Source organism: Condylura cristata, unplaced genomic scaffold (genome assembly GCF_000260355.1).
Source record: "Condylura cristata isolate star-nosed mole 26May11 unplaced genomic scaffold, ConCri1.0 scaffold00016, whole genome shotgun sequence".
NCBI classification, from domain to species: Eukaryota; Metazoa; Chordata; class Mammalia; order Eulipotyphla; family Talpidae; genus Condylura; species Condylura cristata.
The window spans coordinates 10,305,271-10,325,220 of NW_004567117.1; the positions used below are offsets into that span (position 1 = coordinate 10,305,271).

The window sequence follows — 19,950 nt, forward strand, 5'->3', positions numbered from 1 at the left end:
GGTGAGAGGATTCACCTGGGACAGAGTGGGGTGCAGAACAGGCAGATCGACGAAGTACACTGCTGAGGGGAGCAGCGGGTGGGTCAGGAGAGGTCTGCCACACCATGTGGATCTCCTCCGGGGCAGGCATGGATCGAACTCATGTAGAAGTAGCTTTAAGCTTCTAGTGCAGTGCTTTAACCCAGTGCGCCACCAGGGAGGGCCCTATAGTTGGGATTTTTATTAGAGAAAATCTTCTATTCTGTTTTGTTCTATTCTACAATTTCCCTATACAAAATTGCTAGAAAATGGAGTCTATCTTATGAGTATTTTTTTTAAAGATTTATTTATTTATGAATACAGAACTGGTGTACAGCCCAGAGGTACAGGGGCAGTAAGAATATTCACCAGAGACAGATTGGGGAGAGAACAGGCTGACTGACAAAGTACACTGCTGAAGGTAACAGTGGGCGGGTCAGGAGAGGTCTGCTGTGCCATGTGGTCACCTCCAGCATGGGGATCGAACTCATACTCAAATAGCTTTCGTTTCTGCACCACCAGGAAAAGCACCCTATGAGTATTTTTACCTATCACTGAATCATGGTATAGTATATTCTTTCTATAATTGTTGTATTGAATCTAGTAATGCAATCATATAAATTGTTAATAAATCCATAGATCTCAAGGATTTCTATAATCCATTTCCCCTGAATTCTTCATGTTAAATTTTAAAGGTTAATCTACTAATATAGTTTCTCTAATATAAAATTCTAACTATGTAATTAACATGGCCTTCATTCTATTATCATTGTCATCATCATCATCATCATTATCATTGCTATCAATGGTGGCATTTAAGGGTTTATTTATTAGGCTAAGAAATTCAAATAAATGAGCTTTCTAATGGCAGGAAAGTTGGCTTCTCATCTACTTGTTGCTGCAGATCAGGCATATATGAGAAAGATGACCAGTATTCCTGATCTAATTCTTCATTTGTTATGCAGTATTCTAGCTACACTGCTGATTCTGAGAGTCAAGAGGTTGTGATTCAAATCTGGTAATCTCATTCTTTGTATGTACAGGCACGTTTCAGTAAGAGGCCGAGAGTCAGCATAAATGAATCTATTGATCCTTTTCAAAATTCGACTACAAACCAATTTAGAATCAGATTTACTAGATGTCAAGTGCAGCAGTTGTAGGAAGATTAGTGACATAATTAACAACACTACTGAGTATTAGGAGGAAAATGAGATATATTTCTTTTCCTGTTAAAGAATAAGGACACTAGTTGAATACTAATAATTTGGTTGCCCATAAAAGTACAAGGCGCATTAATATTTAAAGCTGTTAATGGTCTTTAAATTCTGCCTATTCAGCACTGAGACTGTCTGTCAGGTTATATAATAAAGTACTCCTGAAGAAATGTTCCTTTAAAACTTTTTATTTAGAGATAGTTCTTTCACTTACTTCCACAATCTATCACACTGACTTTTCATTACCTTTCTAAATAAAACCTCATGTTAAACATTTCCTCTGGGAGAATACACAAAGTACAGAAAACATCATCCCACTAAATTGATATTTATGAAACCACCTTATTAGGGGGAGAAGGTAGATTTTCATATGACCAAATTAAGGACAAATACACACAGCCTTCCTTTTCTGCTTATACAGACCCAGCAGTCAGCATGACACACAGAAATAGATGTGTCTCCAGTTCCTTATATTTCAACCATTCACTAATTTAGCTTATGCCAGTATACTCTAAAATATCATAAATTACAAAAGGCCTCCATAAGAACAGTATTCAGCTATTATTTAAGTAGTTCTATGCTTATTTACCATTTGATTTTTTTTTTCCAAATTGATGACCCTGTTGATTATGCTAAGCAAAATAAATCAGAAGGAAAAACAGAAATATTGGATGGTTTCACTTATAGGAGAAATATTGGGAAATTGTACAAAAAGGACAGGGGAAAAAGACAAACTTTCAAGCTAACCATAGACCTGAGCCTTACAGCAGGTGGGCAGAAAGAGGGGTCAAAACAGGAGGGAAGAGCACAGGGACTACAGCGATGATGCATGGGTGACCTGGTGGTGGGAATTCTATGGGGACTACACCTGGGAGGAAAAATCAAATATTGTACAGAAATGAACAGTGGTATAAGAAAACAATAAATTTTAACAATTTATGACTCTATTACACAAATGTTCATCAATATGATCTCTATCAATTCAATATATATCTCCATATCTCCTAATTCTGTGTTTCCCCCCCCCCTTTTTTTTTTCACTTTCCCTTGTCATTCAATGAAAGAACAGTGCACACTGGTTGCTTTTTCTAATGCTTCACTTGTGTTTTACTCTTTTATTACTCCTCCCTTAAAAATTGATGTGATAGTGGTAATCCTCCATTTGGACTAGTTAAAAACTCTTAATGATCTTATCTACTGAATTTTCATACCATACTATACTGTGTGTATCACTCATTCCTGTATCAGTCTCTACTCACGAGACTTCATGGCTGTGCTCTTACTTTTTGTTTCCTATCACCAACCTTTATATCACTTTTGATCCTTTCTCCCTCAGCCTTCCCTCTTAACCTCAGAAACACTACATCATTTATTAATTTCCAGGCTGAAAGTGTAAGCTTCCCACAGAACACAGCCTGTTGAACAAAGGGCAGCCACATTTTCTAGGCTGCTTTTGGTAGTTGGGAGAGGCATGTGTATGTCTCCATAGTACTCTATTGTTCCTCCCAGGATTCCCAACCTTTGCAGTCAGAGTGTGTAGGCCACCTGTGAAGATGACAATTTGCTGAGTAATGCAAACCCAGCTAGAAGAAGCATCTTCCTACATAAACACAAAGCTTCCAGTACTTGCACAGCCTGAGATTGTAAGAAAATCCAGGAGAACAGTCTCTTTGGTTATTTGTGTGCCGCAAGTGAATGAAGTCATCTATTAACTCTCTTTCATTTTCTGATTTATTTCACTTAGCATGATGATCTCAAGATCCACCCACTTTGTTCCTATAAGCACTATTTCTCCATTTTTAATCGCTGAGGAATATTCCATCAGATATGTATTCCATAATTTTTTATACACTCATCTGTATATGAACATTTAGATTGGTTCTATATCTTGGTTATGGTGAATAATGCTTCTTATGAACATAGGACTGAATAAATCTTTTTGTATTAGTTTTCACATTCTTTAGGTAAATACCAAACAATGGTTTGCAGGGATCATATAATATTTCCATCTTTCCTTTTTAAGCATTTCTATTTTCCATAAAGGCTGCACCAAATTATATTCCCACCACAATGAATGAGTGTTTTTCTCCACATCCTCAGCTACATGTTTTTGCCAGTTCATTCTCACAGGGGTGAGGTGATATATTGTGGTTTAGATTTGAATATCCCTTACAATAAATGATGATGAGCACTTCATCATGTGTTTTGAGCCCATTTGAACTTGATTGTCTTTTTTAAGTATTTGGATATTCTGCCCATTTTTTGACTACGTTTTTGTTTTGTTGTTGAGTTGCAAAATATGTAATATATAAATCTCTTCTCCCAGTCCATAGGTTAACTTGGTTTTATGATAGGTTTCTTTTCTTTCTTTCTTTCTTTCTTTCTTTCTTTCTTTCTTTCTTTCTTTCTTTCTTTCTTTTTTTTGATGAAAGTTTTTTAGTTTGATATAGTTTCATAATCTTTATTCCATGTTGAATTATTGTGTATAAAGTTAAGTAAGGATCTAGAATTTTTCTGTATGTTGCTGCCCAAGTTACCCAGCATCATTTGTTGAGGAAAGTTTCTTTTATCCAGTGTAAGGATGGGTCCATATTTCTGAGGGCTTACTTCTGGGTTCTCTATTTTATTCCATTGATTTGTGTTTCTCTTTTTTTTTCCCAATACTCCTTTGTTTTGATTACTAATTTTTAGTATAATGTGGACACAGATAGTATGATATTTCAATTTTACTTAATTTATCTCAGAACTGCTTTGGCTATTTGGGGTCTTAGGTACAAAAAATTTTAGGATTGTTCTCTTATTTCATTGAAGAACAGAATTAATATTTAAATAAGTAGGACAATGAATCTGTGAGTTGCTTTAGGTGCCACGGTCATTTTAGCAGTGTTTAATATTTTATTCCATTAACACAAGCTATCTTTTTCCATGTCCTTGTGATTTATTTTTCTTCCAAAAGTGTCTTTTAGTTTTCATTGCTAACTTCCTTCAGTTCCTCTTTTAAGTTTATTCCCAGGTATTTCAATGTATTTCGATGTAATTTTAAATACAATTGTTTTCCTAGTTCCTTTTTGTCCTACAATAATTCATTGTTTCCATGTAAAATACAGGCAATAGTCAAATTGCTCTGTACTGACTTTGGATCTCACCAGTTTATTCATTTATTTTTTTTAGTATTTGGAGGGTTTATTATGTATATTAACTAGTCATCTGCAAACAATGATAGTTTCACAGCTTCTTTCCCAATTTGAATTGCTATTCATTTTCTTGTCTAATGCTCTAGCTCAGATTTCCAAAACTAATATGGGTCATTGTTACAGGTATGATGGTATCTCATAATGTTTTTTATTTGAGTTCCCTTGATGATAAGTAATGATGAGCATTTTTTCGTGTGCTGTTGGTCATCTGTATTTTCTCTTTGTAGAAATGTCTATTTAGCTTTTCTGTTCAATTTTTTTTTAATGAGGTTGCTTCCTTTTTGTTAAGTTGCACAATTTATATATGTTGTATATTAGCAAGATATACTATATGCAAATATTTCCTCCCATTCAGTAGAGTGTCTGTATTACTTATAGTTTCTGTAGCTGAAGAAAAATTTTAGTTTAATATATTACCATTTATTTATATATATTCTTTGCTTCTCTTGCCAATGGAGACTGATCCCCAAAGATGTATCTGAAGCTGGTATTCTGCATGGTTCTACTTTTTCTTCAATGTATTTTATAGTTTGGACCTTACACACATATATGTCTTTAGTCCATTTGGCGTTAATATATTTATATCACTTGAAATTTTTTTTTTAAGATTTATTTGTTCATACAGAACTGGGGTACAGGCCAGAAGCTCTGGACACTTTTAAAGTTCCCCTCAACTTAAAATATTTTGTGATTTTATTTTATATTTTGTTATTTTATTTCAGATTAATATCCATTTATTAAAATTTTTCTTATTGTTTACAAAACAGCCAGTTTGCATCCAAAAACATTTGTAAAATTCACTTCTGATAGCCAATTCTAATTATGACTCAATATTTCTGAAAAAAGAAATAAAAATGAAAATATTATAGCAGTTTCTTGGCTTTAATTTTCTTCATATTATCTTTCATATTATCTTCATATCCTTCAATATAAGTATTATATATGTTTTAAGTATTTTTAAGTATTTAATAATTATTTTACATGAGGTAAATACAAAAACTACTACAATTTGCTAGGGTTAAGAATGAGAAAGGTATTAACTCAGTTAAAAGTGTTTTAATATAGAGAGTATTTTCCTTGAGATAGAATTAGTTGGTGTAATTTTAGGCCAGTTGACTGCTGCATAATTAAAGTCGCCAAATGTGCCAGTGCTTCTCCAACATTCTTAGTCCCTGAAGCAGTGACAAAGCTTCCAGAGTACTCAATCCCATCAGCAGCCCCTGATTTGACTGCACAGCTGTTACATTATGAGAAATGTTTCTCCTTAACTAGCACTAACTTTATCACAAAAGAGCCCACCATGGTCTATAAAACATCTCAGCGAGAAGCAACTAACAGTTTCTACTTAAAGAATATATTTTCCCCTCAGACACACACACACACACATACATGCAAACAATGCATGCGTTCCTTTGACAGTATTTGTGGTACAAATACACCTGGGTAAGTATAAACAGTGTACGATGTACTCAGCTGAAATCTTAACATTCCAAGGAAAACATGCAAATTTGCCTTATTGCATGCACAGAAATAGTAAGACCAATGTAGTGTTTGCACAGGTACAATTTGTCAATTTTACCACACACAGGAAACCATGTTTTCTACTGAAAAAGATCTTTTTTTTTTGGATATAAAATTAAACATCCAACAATGCATTAGTCACAGTTGAGAAACCTGGGAAGGTCAAAATTTATCTTCAGTTTCTCCAATAGATTTTCCCCAACAATATGTGAGAGAAAGTGAAAGTAAGGGGAAAGTGTGGAGGGGAAGAGTTTTAAGGGAAATTTTTCTTTACAATTGTACATCTGTTTCATCTTGATATTTACTGTGTTTGCTAGATTACCTAGATTTCATGTAGAACATTGATTTTAGAACATAATATATTTATAGAGGAATTATCAAGTAAATATTTTTGTTGCTTATAGTAGACAAATATGCCATTATGAGAGACTCAATGCTTAACCTTCCCCAACAATCATTATAATTTAATTTCCCTAATAATCATTATTGGCAATTTGATAAGATCTTACTTCATTGACAGGACTTATATTTATCTTTTTTCTATGTTACTTTTAAAGAAAATTTCTCCTACCCTGGAATATTATAAAAAGATTTAATCAAATTTGAAATCAAACCAAATTGTTTCAAAACAAACTACAGACCTTGTGTTCCATATATTTAAGAGTTATGCACAAATGTTGAATAGACACCTCATAAGAAAAGATTAATAAACATCTAATCAACATATGAAATATATCCTCAATATTGTTAGTCATCAGGGGAAATAAAATTTAAGCCATAATGAACTACTACTCCTTACCCAGTAGAATAGTTAGAATCAACCAACTTTACCGGGAATTGACCAGGTTGCAGAACAAATGGGTCTTTTGTACACTGATAGCAGGATTACAAAATGGAATAAACCATTTATAGAAAAAATATCTTGGCTATACTTATAAAGAGAAATATTCTGGTCAAGTGAAATCTAGCAATTATATTCCTTAGTTATTTCCCAAGAAAAGGGAAATACATGTTTATCCAAAATATAGAAACAAATAAAATTCCCATCACTTTTACTTGAAAAAAAAATCTGGTGTATTTATAAAAGGTCATGCACGTTGACAACAAAGAACAATAAACAGCTGACAGCACAACGTGAATGAATCATAAACATGCTGAAAGAAGCCAGACACAAAAGAATCCATAGTGTTTGATTCCATGAAAAATCTAAAAAAAGGCAAACTAAAACTAAATAGTGAAAAAGCAAATCAGCAACTTACACTTTAAAATAAACTTTGTGGCCCTCCCTGGTGGCACAGCGGGTTAAAGCACTGCACCAAGAAGCTTAAGCCACTTCCGCATGAGTTCGATCCCCGTCTGCCCCGGAGGAGATCCACATGGCGCGGCAGACCTCTGCTGACCCGGCCGCTGCTACCCTCAGCAGTGTACTTTTTCGATCTGCCTGTTCTGGTTCCCACTCTGTTCCTGGTGAGTCCTCTCACCCTCCACATCTCTGGCCTGTACCCCAGTTCTGTATGAATAAATAAATAAATCTTTTTTTAAAAAAAATAGAGAATGGGGGAAATATGGAGGTGATAGAAATATTTAACTCACTTGGGTTTTGTTTAGCGAACAGATACATTCATTTAAATTCACCACAACTGTGGGCTTATATTATGTATGAAAATTATGCTAAACTCAAAGGATGATTTTTTTTTTTCAGAAATCTGTAGTGTATCTTTCTTTAATAATTGTGACTATTTGTTGTGCACATAATTTCAGATTCATCACCTCATTTCACCCTCACAAAACACACCCAGATTGGTCTTACTATTGTTTATCTCAAAGATGAGGGAATAGAGTTCAAAGTTATTTAGATATAGATTAGCCTGAATTGATGTAGCCAGTGACTGCAGTATAATTAAACTTCATTCTCTCAGAACCACCCTTTTACATTATCTTCTTACAAGCCCTTCAATTTATTTTAAAAAGGTTGTACAACATAACACTACTTTCTGCCTTATGTTACTCTATTTATACTTTATTTTACAGACTGATATAAAAACTTTCACCTTTGACTTCCCTTGAAGCAGAAGAAATTAGTATAATTATCTTTACCCTGAAATTCTTACCTCTGGATTATTTCATGATTAGTTAACCTAAACAAAATATTTTTAATTAACAAAATTACAGTGTAGGTTACATTACTTAAATCTCCATGAACTATCTGAAAATAAAATACTCTGATTTTGTGCCACCTTAGTTTCTAGATCCCTCAAATTATTTTCTTTTCTGTTTGCCACAGCTGAAAATATTCCAAATTTTCTTCTGGTCCCAAAATGATTGACTAATTCATCATTTATGCTCATAATATTGAGACTGTCCTTTCATAGATACACTGAAAAACTTAGATGATTAAGGCCAGATTCTATTGTCAGATTTATACATGTGTCATGTCATTTTAGACATAGTCCTTCTAATACCGCATTTAAAATTTTTTAGTTTACTTTCTGGTGAATATCTACTCATAGCTTCTAATTTAAGTCACAATAAAACACTCACATTTTATTAACTGTGTTTTTCTAACAAGGGCTAATTTTGTTTATCTCTTACTTTTCCTGAAAACAAAATCTTTATACCAAAACTCCTAGAAAAATATCATAGAGCTAGTAAGTTTTAGAAAACTTTAAAAGATTATTTTTAAAGACTTCACATTGGTGGGAAAAAGTTAGGAGTTGTGTTAAGTGACAACATGTGGACATCTGACAATTTATGAGTAGGAATCAGAATGTTCCACTCTACAAGTTGCTTCTTCCATTGTCTTTGTTATCTTAAATTGTGTGGTTAACTCTATAAGTTTCAGATTCAATATATATCAATTTTACATAAGTAAACTTAAGTAATTATCAAATCACAGATAATGCACAGAGAATTGACTTATTTTAACAGATATATTTGAAAACCTAGCCTGAGGAAAAGATAATATCAAAAATAGTAAGTTTCTGACATGCTCAAGTGAATAAATGTTATTTTGATACTTTAGTCAACATTTGCAAAAAAAACAACTCAGTACCTATTTGCCTTGGTTTATCTCCTCAAGGAAGAACACATGCAATTACAACAATAATAATACAATAATGGAGATACAACCAACAATAAAAGGTAGAAAGAGAGCAGAACAAAACATTATTTCTTGAGTTGCAGGACTAGACTGTTTAAGCCTTCATTTTTTTCATGGGAAATTGATGGAGATGGCCCCTTAAAATTGGTTACATATTACCCAGTGCAGCTCATCATTACTAACAAAACAAATAGAATTCAGAGAAGTCCTCTTCATATAGGAAGCATGTGCCAAGATAGCTTATAGACAGTATCACTTAGATGGATAACTAGATAGGTAAAGTGCAGTCAATGAAAAAACTACAAGTATAGCAAAATCTAAAAGAAGTAGTCCAAAAAAAATTTAAGCACTCCAACTTGTAAATTTATGTGTGCTTATGCAAATAAAATAGTATTTGGCTTGTTAGTAAGGTCTCAAACTAGGTTTCACTTCCTTCCTGGCTCTACTACCTAATTATGTATATATTAAATCTCTACTTATGTCTGCCTCTTAGAATTAGTACTTTTTATCCATCCCATAATTCTCCCTAGATGTTAGCTATTTTAAGGAGAAATTTAGTCACTTTAATCACAGAGTTTCCAAAGTTAATGATTTCCTAAAGCGAGGGACTCACTATAAATGAATCCATATTGCTTTTCCTTTAATATTTTTCCTGACTTGAAATGAGTTTAGTTACTAATGGTCATTAAAAGTAAATTTTTAGAAGCATTTTCAGGGCTGGTATTTGGCTTCATCATTTACATTCCTTTTCAGAAAGGGATACTATGAATAAGGAAAATATACCCTTTTTGGGTAATTCTCATTGAAATTATAAAATAAATCTAAGTGCTGATGAAGCAATTAATATGGCCATATTTATGTTAATTAGAACAAAATGAATACCTTAATTATGCCATTTTTATGAAGCTCTTGGCATGAAAACACAGAACCAGAAGAAATGCTTTCTTACATGAATGCATATGCAACAACAAAAACATCAAGAGGTTAAATATTTTAGAAGAAAATACTATACCCTAGACTTTCTGAGATCACTTGGAATTTCCTGGGTTTTGTTGATTCTTGAGCCTTAGTAAGGTGCCCCCAACAGAATTCAGATATCTTTGTCCCTGTATTGTAGAATAGCTTGCAGGAGAAAATCTTTTAGATGCTCTAGGCTACTGTCACTGTCACTAAAACACAATATTTATTTGAACTGAAGGAAGATGATGATGCATGTAAAAAAGCTCAGTGGACAGGATGTTACTACTTTCATAATCTGGGTCCTTTGATTCAAAAATACCTGAACATTGATATGTGGTCCCAGCATAGTTCAAAAAGCATCTTGGTGAATTTGGACAGGACATACAAAGAATAGAAGATTTTGTGTTGATTAGAAGCTCTGCATAGCATGAAGTGCGGTTTGCCCTGGATCTATTTGAATGGCACCTCTTCCACAGATGCTTCCTTAAAGAAACTGGAAATGGAGACAAAGCTCAAAGTCTATGTGGGCCTGAGAACTCCTGGGTGGTGCAAGAGTTTAAGGTGCAGCACTATGAAGCTATCTGCAGCCACTTTAGCACGAGTTTGATCCGCAGCCAGGGAGGTGACCCAGATGGCACAGCAGACTTCTCCTGTCTCTTGTGCTGCTCCCCTCAGCAGTATTTCAGTCTGTCTTATTGATCTGTTCCCCATTTTGCCTTTGATGAATCCTCTCAATCCCCGTATCTCTGGCTTACACTCCAGCTCTTGTATGCATAATAAGTAAATTTTTTTAAAAAAAAAAAAAAGGTATGTGGGTCTGCAAATCCTAAGTGGCCTGTTCAGCTGCCATTTTTGTTATCTACAGTTCTATATTCCTAGACAAGGTCTGAACTTCCCAGGCAATGAGTTATAGCTCAACCCTGCAAAGTGCCTTTCAAATCAATCAAGAGCAGAAAGTTTGATCACCCTAGGGAAGGCTACGTATCACGAGGTATGACCAGGAATGCCCTGGGGACAGATGACTGATGTATAGCAAAGGACTCTAGAAGCTGATCCACGTAGCACCTTGATAATATTGAAACCATGGCTGGGGATCCACGGTTTGATTTCAGTTACAATACTGAGCTGTCAAGCAGATGAGCAGTGCCTGGGCACAGACTCACAACCCTTATAACAATAGATAACAGGGAACATTTTCTAATTTTTTTTTTGAAGATTTTATTTATGCTTACAGAACTAGGTACAAGCCAGAGTTCTGGTAGGTGAGAGGATTCACCAGAGACAAAGTGGGGAGCAGAACAAGCAGATCTACTGAAATACACTGCTGAAGGGAGCAGTGGGCGAGACAGGAGAGGTCTACCATGCCATGTGGGTCGACTCCCTGGCCAGGGATTGAAGCAGTGGCTTCGTAGAGCTTCATAATGCCATGCTTTAACCCGTTGCGCTACCAGGGAGAGCCCACATTTTCTAATTTTACCACTCTCTTTTCTCTTTGTTCTCCTTCCCCACACAATTGATTCTGTACAATTATACTAAAAATAAAAGGGGCAGGATCTTGCTCTTTAGCAGCACCTTGCACTGCACAGCCTGCTCCACAGATCCCATTTTTCACTGTAGTGTTAACAACACAACAACGATATTTCACTGAGCTAAGGAAAGTTCTCTTTCAACTGAAAGCACAGGATGACTCCTTGCTACCTATGGCTCAGATTCTTCTTTAGTAGCATGATATCCATCGGTTCTGCAGCAAAAGTGGGCAACCAACCAAGAAGAGAATGACAGGTAGCAAGTTTGTGTGCCCTTCTATTAATATCATCTACTCGCCATTGATGGCTCCTGTGGTGATCACTCTGGTATCAAATTGGGCTTATTGCCTCCTTACCCACTAGACTTTCTTCCATGAAGGAATCACCTCTTGCACATTTTTGTGATATAGGTGAGAGTTTGGAAAACACTTTCCAGTGGGATATTGTAGAAGGGGCAGGATTGGAAATGTAATGTCTAGTACTCTGGATCTGTCCCTTTCCTAGTAGCTTACTCACCATTTATTGTCATGTAATAAGGAAACCAGGGCAGAGACCCAGGTGAACTTGAGAGAACTAGAGGCACCTGCCTGGTTACATTATGATGAGGTAACATCAATCCTGAAGAGAAATGACCCATATATCCAGTAACAGTGAACTTTCCCATTCAGTTTCCTCCCTCTCCAAAGTTAGCAACTACCCAACAATTGATTACCTATCAGTAAAAAAAAAAAAAAAAAATTACCTGCTCTACCCTGCCTACTTTGTTCAGATCAAATGATCTAGATCCTTCAGATATCCTCTTGGGACATATCAGAGATAATTTGATAAAGGGGTGGTGACAAATGGCCATGTCCATACCAACCTCATAATAAGGCAGAACAGAAGGTGAACTATGTAAGACACCACTATAAGCAATGTTAACAAAAGCTCCTAATTAGGCAATCAAATGCCAATCAGAGAAGAAAAACTGAAGAAATGACAACTGTTAAAATCAGAGGAAATATTGAAGCATTAATAAATAATGGAAGAGGACACCTTTTGGCATGATGCTTGTTAATGCTAACTACCAAAAATGAGTGATGCAATTTTGAGTAAAAGTTTTATCTTAAAACTGAAAATATATAACAAATTTCAACACACTACTGAATTACTTTTTCTCTCACATAATTGAGAAAAACAATGCCTACTCAACTCTCGTAAGTTGAAATCTGGGGCAGCCTTCAGGGGGCACTCCCTGTCCTACTGACTCCCTCCAGCAGTCACAAGCCCCAATGTTCTGAATGACTCAGAACCATCCTAGACCCTACAAAGTCCCAGTCACTGAAGCCACACTCTGACAAATCCCAAAAACAGAGTGGGAGGAATACATGCACCCAGGAGAAGCCCAGCTGTAGTTGCACAGCCCAGAAAGCTATGAGAAAGAAAAATTTTAAATGACCACGTAAGTTCTCAGTAGAACAATATACCACAGAGTGAGGAAAATATTTCCAAACCAAACCACAATGATATGAAAGGGCTTTCCTTTTTTTCAGATACAGAATGCAAAATTAGCATGATAAAAAAATCAGGAAATGGAACAATACAGGGAAAACACAAACAAATTAGAGCTATGAAAGAAAATTTAGAAAGGCAAAAGAAAGTTACAAGAAATATCGACAACAAGCAGAAGATTGAAACTGAAAGTCTAAATAAGAAAATAATAGAATTTCAAAAATATAAAGTTTGGTAGAGATGAAAAAGTCAGGAGAAAGCAGTAGTAGGATAGATCAAATTGAAAAAAATGCAATGGGAAAGAAAGCAAATAGAAAAGGAAAGGAATTATTTTTTTTTAAAGATTTATTTATTTATGCATACAGAACTGGGGTACAGACCACAGTTGCAGGGGAAGGGAGAAGATTCACCAGAACCAGAGTGGGGAGCAGAACAGGCCAACTGATGAAGAACACTGCTGAGGGGAGCAGCATGTGGGTCAGGAGAGGTCTGCTGCACCATGTGGGTCACCTCTTGGGCGGGTATAGAACTCATGCTGAAGTGGCTTTAGCTTGTTAGTGTTGTGCTTTAACCCACTGTGCCTCCAGGGAGGGCCCAGAATTATTATTTTTTTTTAAGTGGAAAAACACTTCAATAATTGTCTTACTGACTCTATGAAGAAAGGAATTATAAAAAATCATAGAATACCAGAAAGGGAAGAGAAAGAGAGAAAGAAACTGGGGAAAAAATATTTAAAGAGATAACAGATGAAAACTTTCCAAAGTTGAAAAAAAAATTCCTAAACATGCAAATACAGGAAGTAAAAGAAACCCAAACTATCTAACAAAATGAAACCTGCAACAAAGCATGTTATAATAAAAATTCCAAAAGTCCAAGATAAGGAAAGCAAAATGAATTTGATGAGGAAGGAGAAATACCAACTAGACTTCTCTGAAGAAACAATACAGAGTGACATATTCAAAATGCTACAAGCTAAAACTGTCAACCAAGAAGACTGTATCCTGCAAAGCTCTCCTTCAAATATGAGGGAAAAATAAAGGCCCTTTCAGACAAACTTAAGAAATTTGCAACCATAAAATATTTAAATATTTAGGACAAGAAATATTTAAAAATTGGGGACAAATGAAATAAAAAGAAACAAAATTATGGGGGAAATGCTAGCAATAGATTTTAATATATTAAATCACTCTAAATGTAAATGGACTGAGCTCACCAATAAAAAGACAGTATCTAGTTAGATTACCAAACAGAAAATATCTCCAGGGAACAAACTTAATTTCCAACAATAAAAAAATACTAAAAGTAAATGTTCATAAAATAATTCTACAAGCAAATGAGACCCAAAGGAAGGCATGGGCAGCTATTCTTTTATCAGTCAAGATAGGTTTCCAGTTATAAAAGGTCACAGAGACAGGGAGGGACACTATGTGATTAAGGGAACAATACATCAGGAAAACATAATTCATCAATATTTTTGTGACAGAAAAAGAAGAAAATAAATTAGGCAATTAATATAAACTCTGAAAACAGACATCAGAGAAAATACATATGTAGTTAAAAACTTTAACACCCACTCACATTAATATCACATTAATAGAGTGGTCACTAGTTAAAAAATAAGAACACAATTACTCTAAAGAAAGAATCAGACCAGATGTTTTGTAGGGCACTGTACCTCCCAAAAGTCAAATTAACGACAAAACTGGGACAAAAGACAAGTAACAACAAATTTATAAAGATTGAATCAGACCAAGTATCTTCTCTGAACAGAAAGTTATTGAATTAGAAATCAACTACAGAAAGTTATTGAACTAGAAATCAACTACGTAAAGAAAGCTATGAGTGGAACCAGAACATACACTATTGAAAGGCAACTAGATCAATGAGGAAATCAAAAAAGAAATTGAAAAAAATATCTTGAGACAAATTATATTGAGGACACAACCTTTCAGAATTTATGAAACACAGTGACAGCAGACATAAGTGAGAAATATATAGAAATACAGGCTCATATCATGAAAAAAGGAAGAGCTTTTTGGTGTCTCATGTTAAGGAATTAGAAAAAGAACAACAACAAAAGCCAGAAAAGGAAAAAAAATAATAAAAATTAGAGCAGAAATGAAATAGAAATCAAAAAGACATCCCAAAAGATCAATGAAGCCAAAAGTTGGTTCTTTGAAAAATAAACAAAGTAAGCAAAACTCTACCTACACTTACAAAGAAAAAAGTGAGAAAAGTCTAAATAAGATATTACTACGAACATATATCTACACACCTCTTCAACAGTTAGCAATATGAATAAATTTTTAGGATTATACAATCATCTAATTTTGAACAGGGAAGAAAATGGAAAACCTAATCCAACCAATCACATGCAAGGAAGTTGAAACAGTGATCAAAACTCTCCCCAAAATCCAAAGTCCAAGACTTCATAAGTGAGTTCTACCAAACTTTTAAAAATGAAATTATACTTACCCTCCTCAAATTATTAAATTATACTTATCCTATTTCAAAAAAATTGAGAGAAAATGAATACTTCCAAATTCATTTTTTAAAGCCAAATTTATCATGATACCAAAAACAAACAAATTCAATTTAAAAAGAAACAAAGAAGCCCACATACCAACACCCCTCATGATTACAAATGGTAAACTCAGCAAACTGAATCCAACAGTGCATTTAAAGGTTCATATACCATAACATATGGTATTTATACCAGGAACACAAGTATGGCTCAACAGCCAAAAATTAATCAGTATAACTCACTGCATCAATAAGAAGATAAAAACCATAAGATCTTATTAATAGATGCTAAAAAATATAAGATCCAACATTCATTTATGGTGAAAATCTTAAAAAGTGGATTATCTTAACATAGTGCAAGCTGTATGTGACAAACCCACAGCTCATATCTCTTTATCATGCATGTTTTTATAAATATAAAATGGTTACTGTCATTTGTACACCTAGTACACTTCAACTAAGAGATTAGTGAGGATGGACCATTTCCTGAATTGTATGGAATAAATTAAATGTAGGATTTCTAACCTTTCACAAATGTCATTATAATCTTATCAGAGGGGAGAAGAATTAATCTGTAAGAAATAAATTAAATTTCTGGGCCCTCCCTGATGGTGCAGTGGGTTAAAGCACAGCACTAAGAAGCTAAAGCCACTTCAGCATGAGAGCATGAGTTCGATCCCCACCCCGGAAGTGACCCACATGGCATGGCAGACCTCTCCTGACTAGCCTGCTGCTCTCCTCAGCAGTGTACCTCTTCCATCTGCCTGTTCTGTTCCCCACTCTGTCTCTGGTGAATCCTCTCACCCACCACACCTCTGGTCTGTATCCCAGTTCTGTATGCATAAATAAATCTTTAAAAATAAATAAATAAATTTCTACTTCTTTAAAAGTAATAATAATATGTCCTATATGGATTTAAAAGCTGGAGTCATCATTTGATTATACTTTGGTGTAATCATTTCTTAAATTTAATTTCACCTTTGCAGGAAGAGGTTAGAGAAGATCAGTTTGAAACTTCAAAACAACACATTCAGTGATGCCAGTTTCAATATCCTTGAAGGAGTGGAATTCTATAAATGTGGTATGTAGAATAATGCCTCCTGAGGGGCCCATATTCTAATCCCTAGAACATGGGACTATGTTATGTTATATGGCAATGCAAAGTCAAGTTAGAAGATAGAGAAGAGTTTATTAATGAGCTCATCTTAAAATTAAGAGATTGGGCCTTCCCTGGTGGTGCAGTGGGTTAAAGCACTGCACTAAGAAGCTAAAGCCACTTTAGTATGAGTTCGATCCCCGCCTGCCCTGGAGGTGACCACATGGCATGGCAGACCTCTCCTGACCCGCCCACTCCTCCCCTCAGCAGTGTACTTCATAGATCTGCCTGTTCTTCTCCCCACTCTGTCTCTGGTGAAGCCTCTCACCGCCCCTGAGCCTCTGGCCTGTACCCCAGTTCTGTACGCACAAATGAATAAATCTTTAAAAAAAATTAAGAGATTATCCTGGATTATACAGGTGGATTCAATGCATCACTAGGGTCTCTAAATGTGAAAGAAGGAAAAAAAATGGTCAGTGATGCAAAGTGAGAAATACTCAAACTGCCACAGCAAGGTTTGAAAATCAAAGTGGTCACAACCCACCAAATGCTGGCAGCCTCTAGATTTTGGAAAAAGCAAAGAAGGGGATTTTTCCCTAGAACCTTAAGAAGGATCCAACTCTACTGATATCTTAATTTTAGTCCAATGAGACCAATTTGTAATTTATAACCTACAAACAAAAATAACAAAGTTGTAGCTTTTCAAACCACTTAGTCATAGTCATTTGTTACAGTGACAATAGGACATTAATATAATAATCAAATTTAGACTGCTGGATAGAAATACCCCAGGAGTGAAAAACAATTTCTTTCCTATACTAATATGCCCAAAATGAAATGATCTGTAAACTAATGACCTTCCACTCCCTCTGATACTAATTTCATTAGACCAAATATCTAATATTTGTAGTTAATAAGTCAATAAATAAAAAGATTTGGAATGAATAACTGGTCAGCATTCTTAACCTATTTTCATTTGCTATTCAAAATACAGGGGGAATTTAGCAATGAAGAGAAGACCTAGCTTCCTTAGAGTTTTGTCAGTGTATTTCAGTTGATGAGAACCCAGTTAATTCTTTATGTGCAGTAAATGAACCTAAAGACAGGCAGGTACGAGTTAGAAAATTCAGCACTTGATGCTGTACCAGATCCAAAGTTCCCTTCTTTACTAGCACCTTGAGCCCCACTTTAGAGAATTCCTCATTTGTACGGTCTTTTCTAGTGCTCACCAGAAACGCCTTCCATGTTATGGTTGCACCGGGCATGGGGCCACTGCTCACACCTCCAAAGCCCCTTTGTTCCCACCCAGTTTATAATCCCAGCCCTCCACGCTTCATTTTCATCAATGAGACCCTGAAATCCTTACAGCAGTTTACCTTTTGCTTAGATAATTCAATCAGTTTTTACCACTTCTAACCAAAAACAAATCAGACACACATATCAAATAGTCTCTCTAATCTTCTACCTCTAACAGCCCATAAATATCCTTAACATTTTCAATATTTTCAAACTTGCCAGTTTGCTGGTGAAAGTCATTCTGATAATTTTGATTCTAGATAAATAAGAAAGGATTTAGAAAATGTTTTTACATGATTTATTCTCTGTTCTGAGATCAGCTACAAAGTTCAATTTTAAAATGAAAACCATTTTTGCAATAAAAAAATCATGAAGGCAAGGCTAACATAATTGACTACCAACACATTTGATCTTTAAAAAAAAAAAAGAAGTAAACACTTAAAAAAATCAGCTTGCGAAAATACTTAATTATTTATGAAAACAAAATACCAATACCCAGTCAAAATAAAGAACTATGTAAATTCCCCAAAGAGCAGCAAGATCACACTAGAGGAAAGACAAAAATTTCAAACATTTTGAAAAATATTCAGTCTCAGGTTGATATCATCAAATAAATGAAAATTAAAACATCATTAAAGTATAATTTTATAGCTATTAAAAGGAAAGTATTGATGCCAAATTATATTATGCAATAAAATGATATATTTCTATACAATTGTAGAACTGCAAAAATGTTTCCTTGACAGTCCCTGATGGAAAATGATAATTTTTGAAGTCATAAAACATTTAGAATTAATTCAGCAGAAAAATAAGAGTTATCCAAAAGATATGTATTACAGTATTATCAAAAACCATTAAGAAAAGAATGATTGGGAATGGTTAAGTAAATCATAGTGACTTTATTGACAATAATAATTGCAGAAACATTAAAAATACTTGATCTAAGAACTTTAAGGAAAATGCATGAAAGTTACAACCACATAAGTATGATCACAAAACAAAGACTAAAATGGAATATTTTAAAAATAATTGTTTTAGGTTATTGAAATTATAATATTTTTTCTTTTAAAAATTAGCTTTAATGAGGACTCATAGTTTTAATTAACAAGGAAGGAAATAACTGAACAAAGATGAAATGAATGTGAAAATTACAAATATCAAAAATATAATCAATCTTTTACAAGGTTTGCTTCCTTTATGACTTGTTCAGTCAAGACATTAAATTATAGCAAAGAAATATATCAATTATGTACATTCTTTTAAAGAATGCAAGCTCAGTCTTAGATTTTTATTACTTCCAAAAGAATTCCAAATTGATTTACTCCTTTGTAAATTGATGATTTCCCTCTTACAAAACAAATGCTACAAAGAAATTATATAATTATCCATTACTAGAGATTTTAGAGGAAGCTAAAGAATGGTGAGGTATATATGTCCATTTTATATGCATATAAAAAGTAAAATGGCTTTTTCAAATCATACTAAATATTCAACTACAAATTGACAGCTCACAGATGAAAACTGATCTCAAAGAGATATTTCATAGATAAATCCTAAATAATTTACTCAAGAATATGGCTGAGTCTAGATGATATGACCAGTCTTCTGTATGATTTCTAATATACCAAGTCTGAGAGCCCATCTGTCTCTATTTTCCTTCCTTACCCCAGTGAAATTCTCTAAAACATAAAAGGAAATGACACAGTTAAATTAACAAAAAAAAAGTTATTTTTTTCCACACACAGTGGCAGTGATTTATAAAGTCTGAAAATAATAGTAGCAAGACAGAGAAAATATGTTCTTTCTCATCAGTTCATTGGATTAAAGCCTGGAACATGCTGACCAGCTCAACGACCAATGCAATTATTAAAGACTGTCTGTATAAACTCATGTGTGCCATCTGGGCTCCCTGGGGCTAACAATACCATGCATTTCCTTACACCTGTGTGGTAACAGAGTTCATGATAGGTACAAAGCTGCAAGCTATAATAGACCCAGAGACTCTTAAAAA

General features: G+C 34.4%; 1 pseudogene; it reads left to right on the top strand.

Annotated features, from left to right (window-relative positions):
- LOC101626949 overlaps nt 1-18,059 on the top strand; it is a 199,866-nt pseudogene extending 181,807 nt beyond the window's left edge.
- The last annotated feature ends 1,891 nt before the right edge of the window (nt 18,060-19,950 follow it).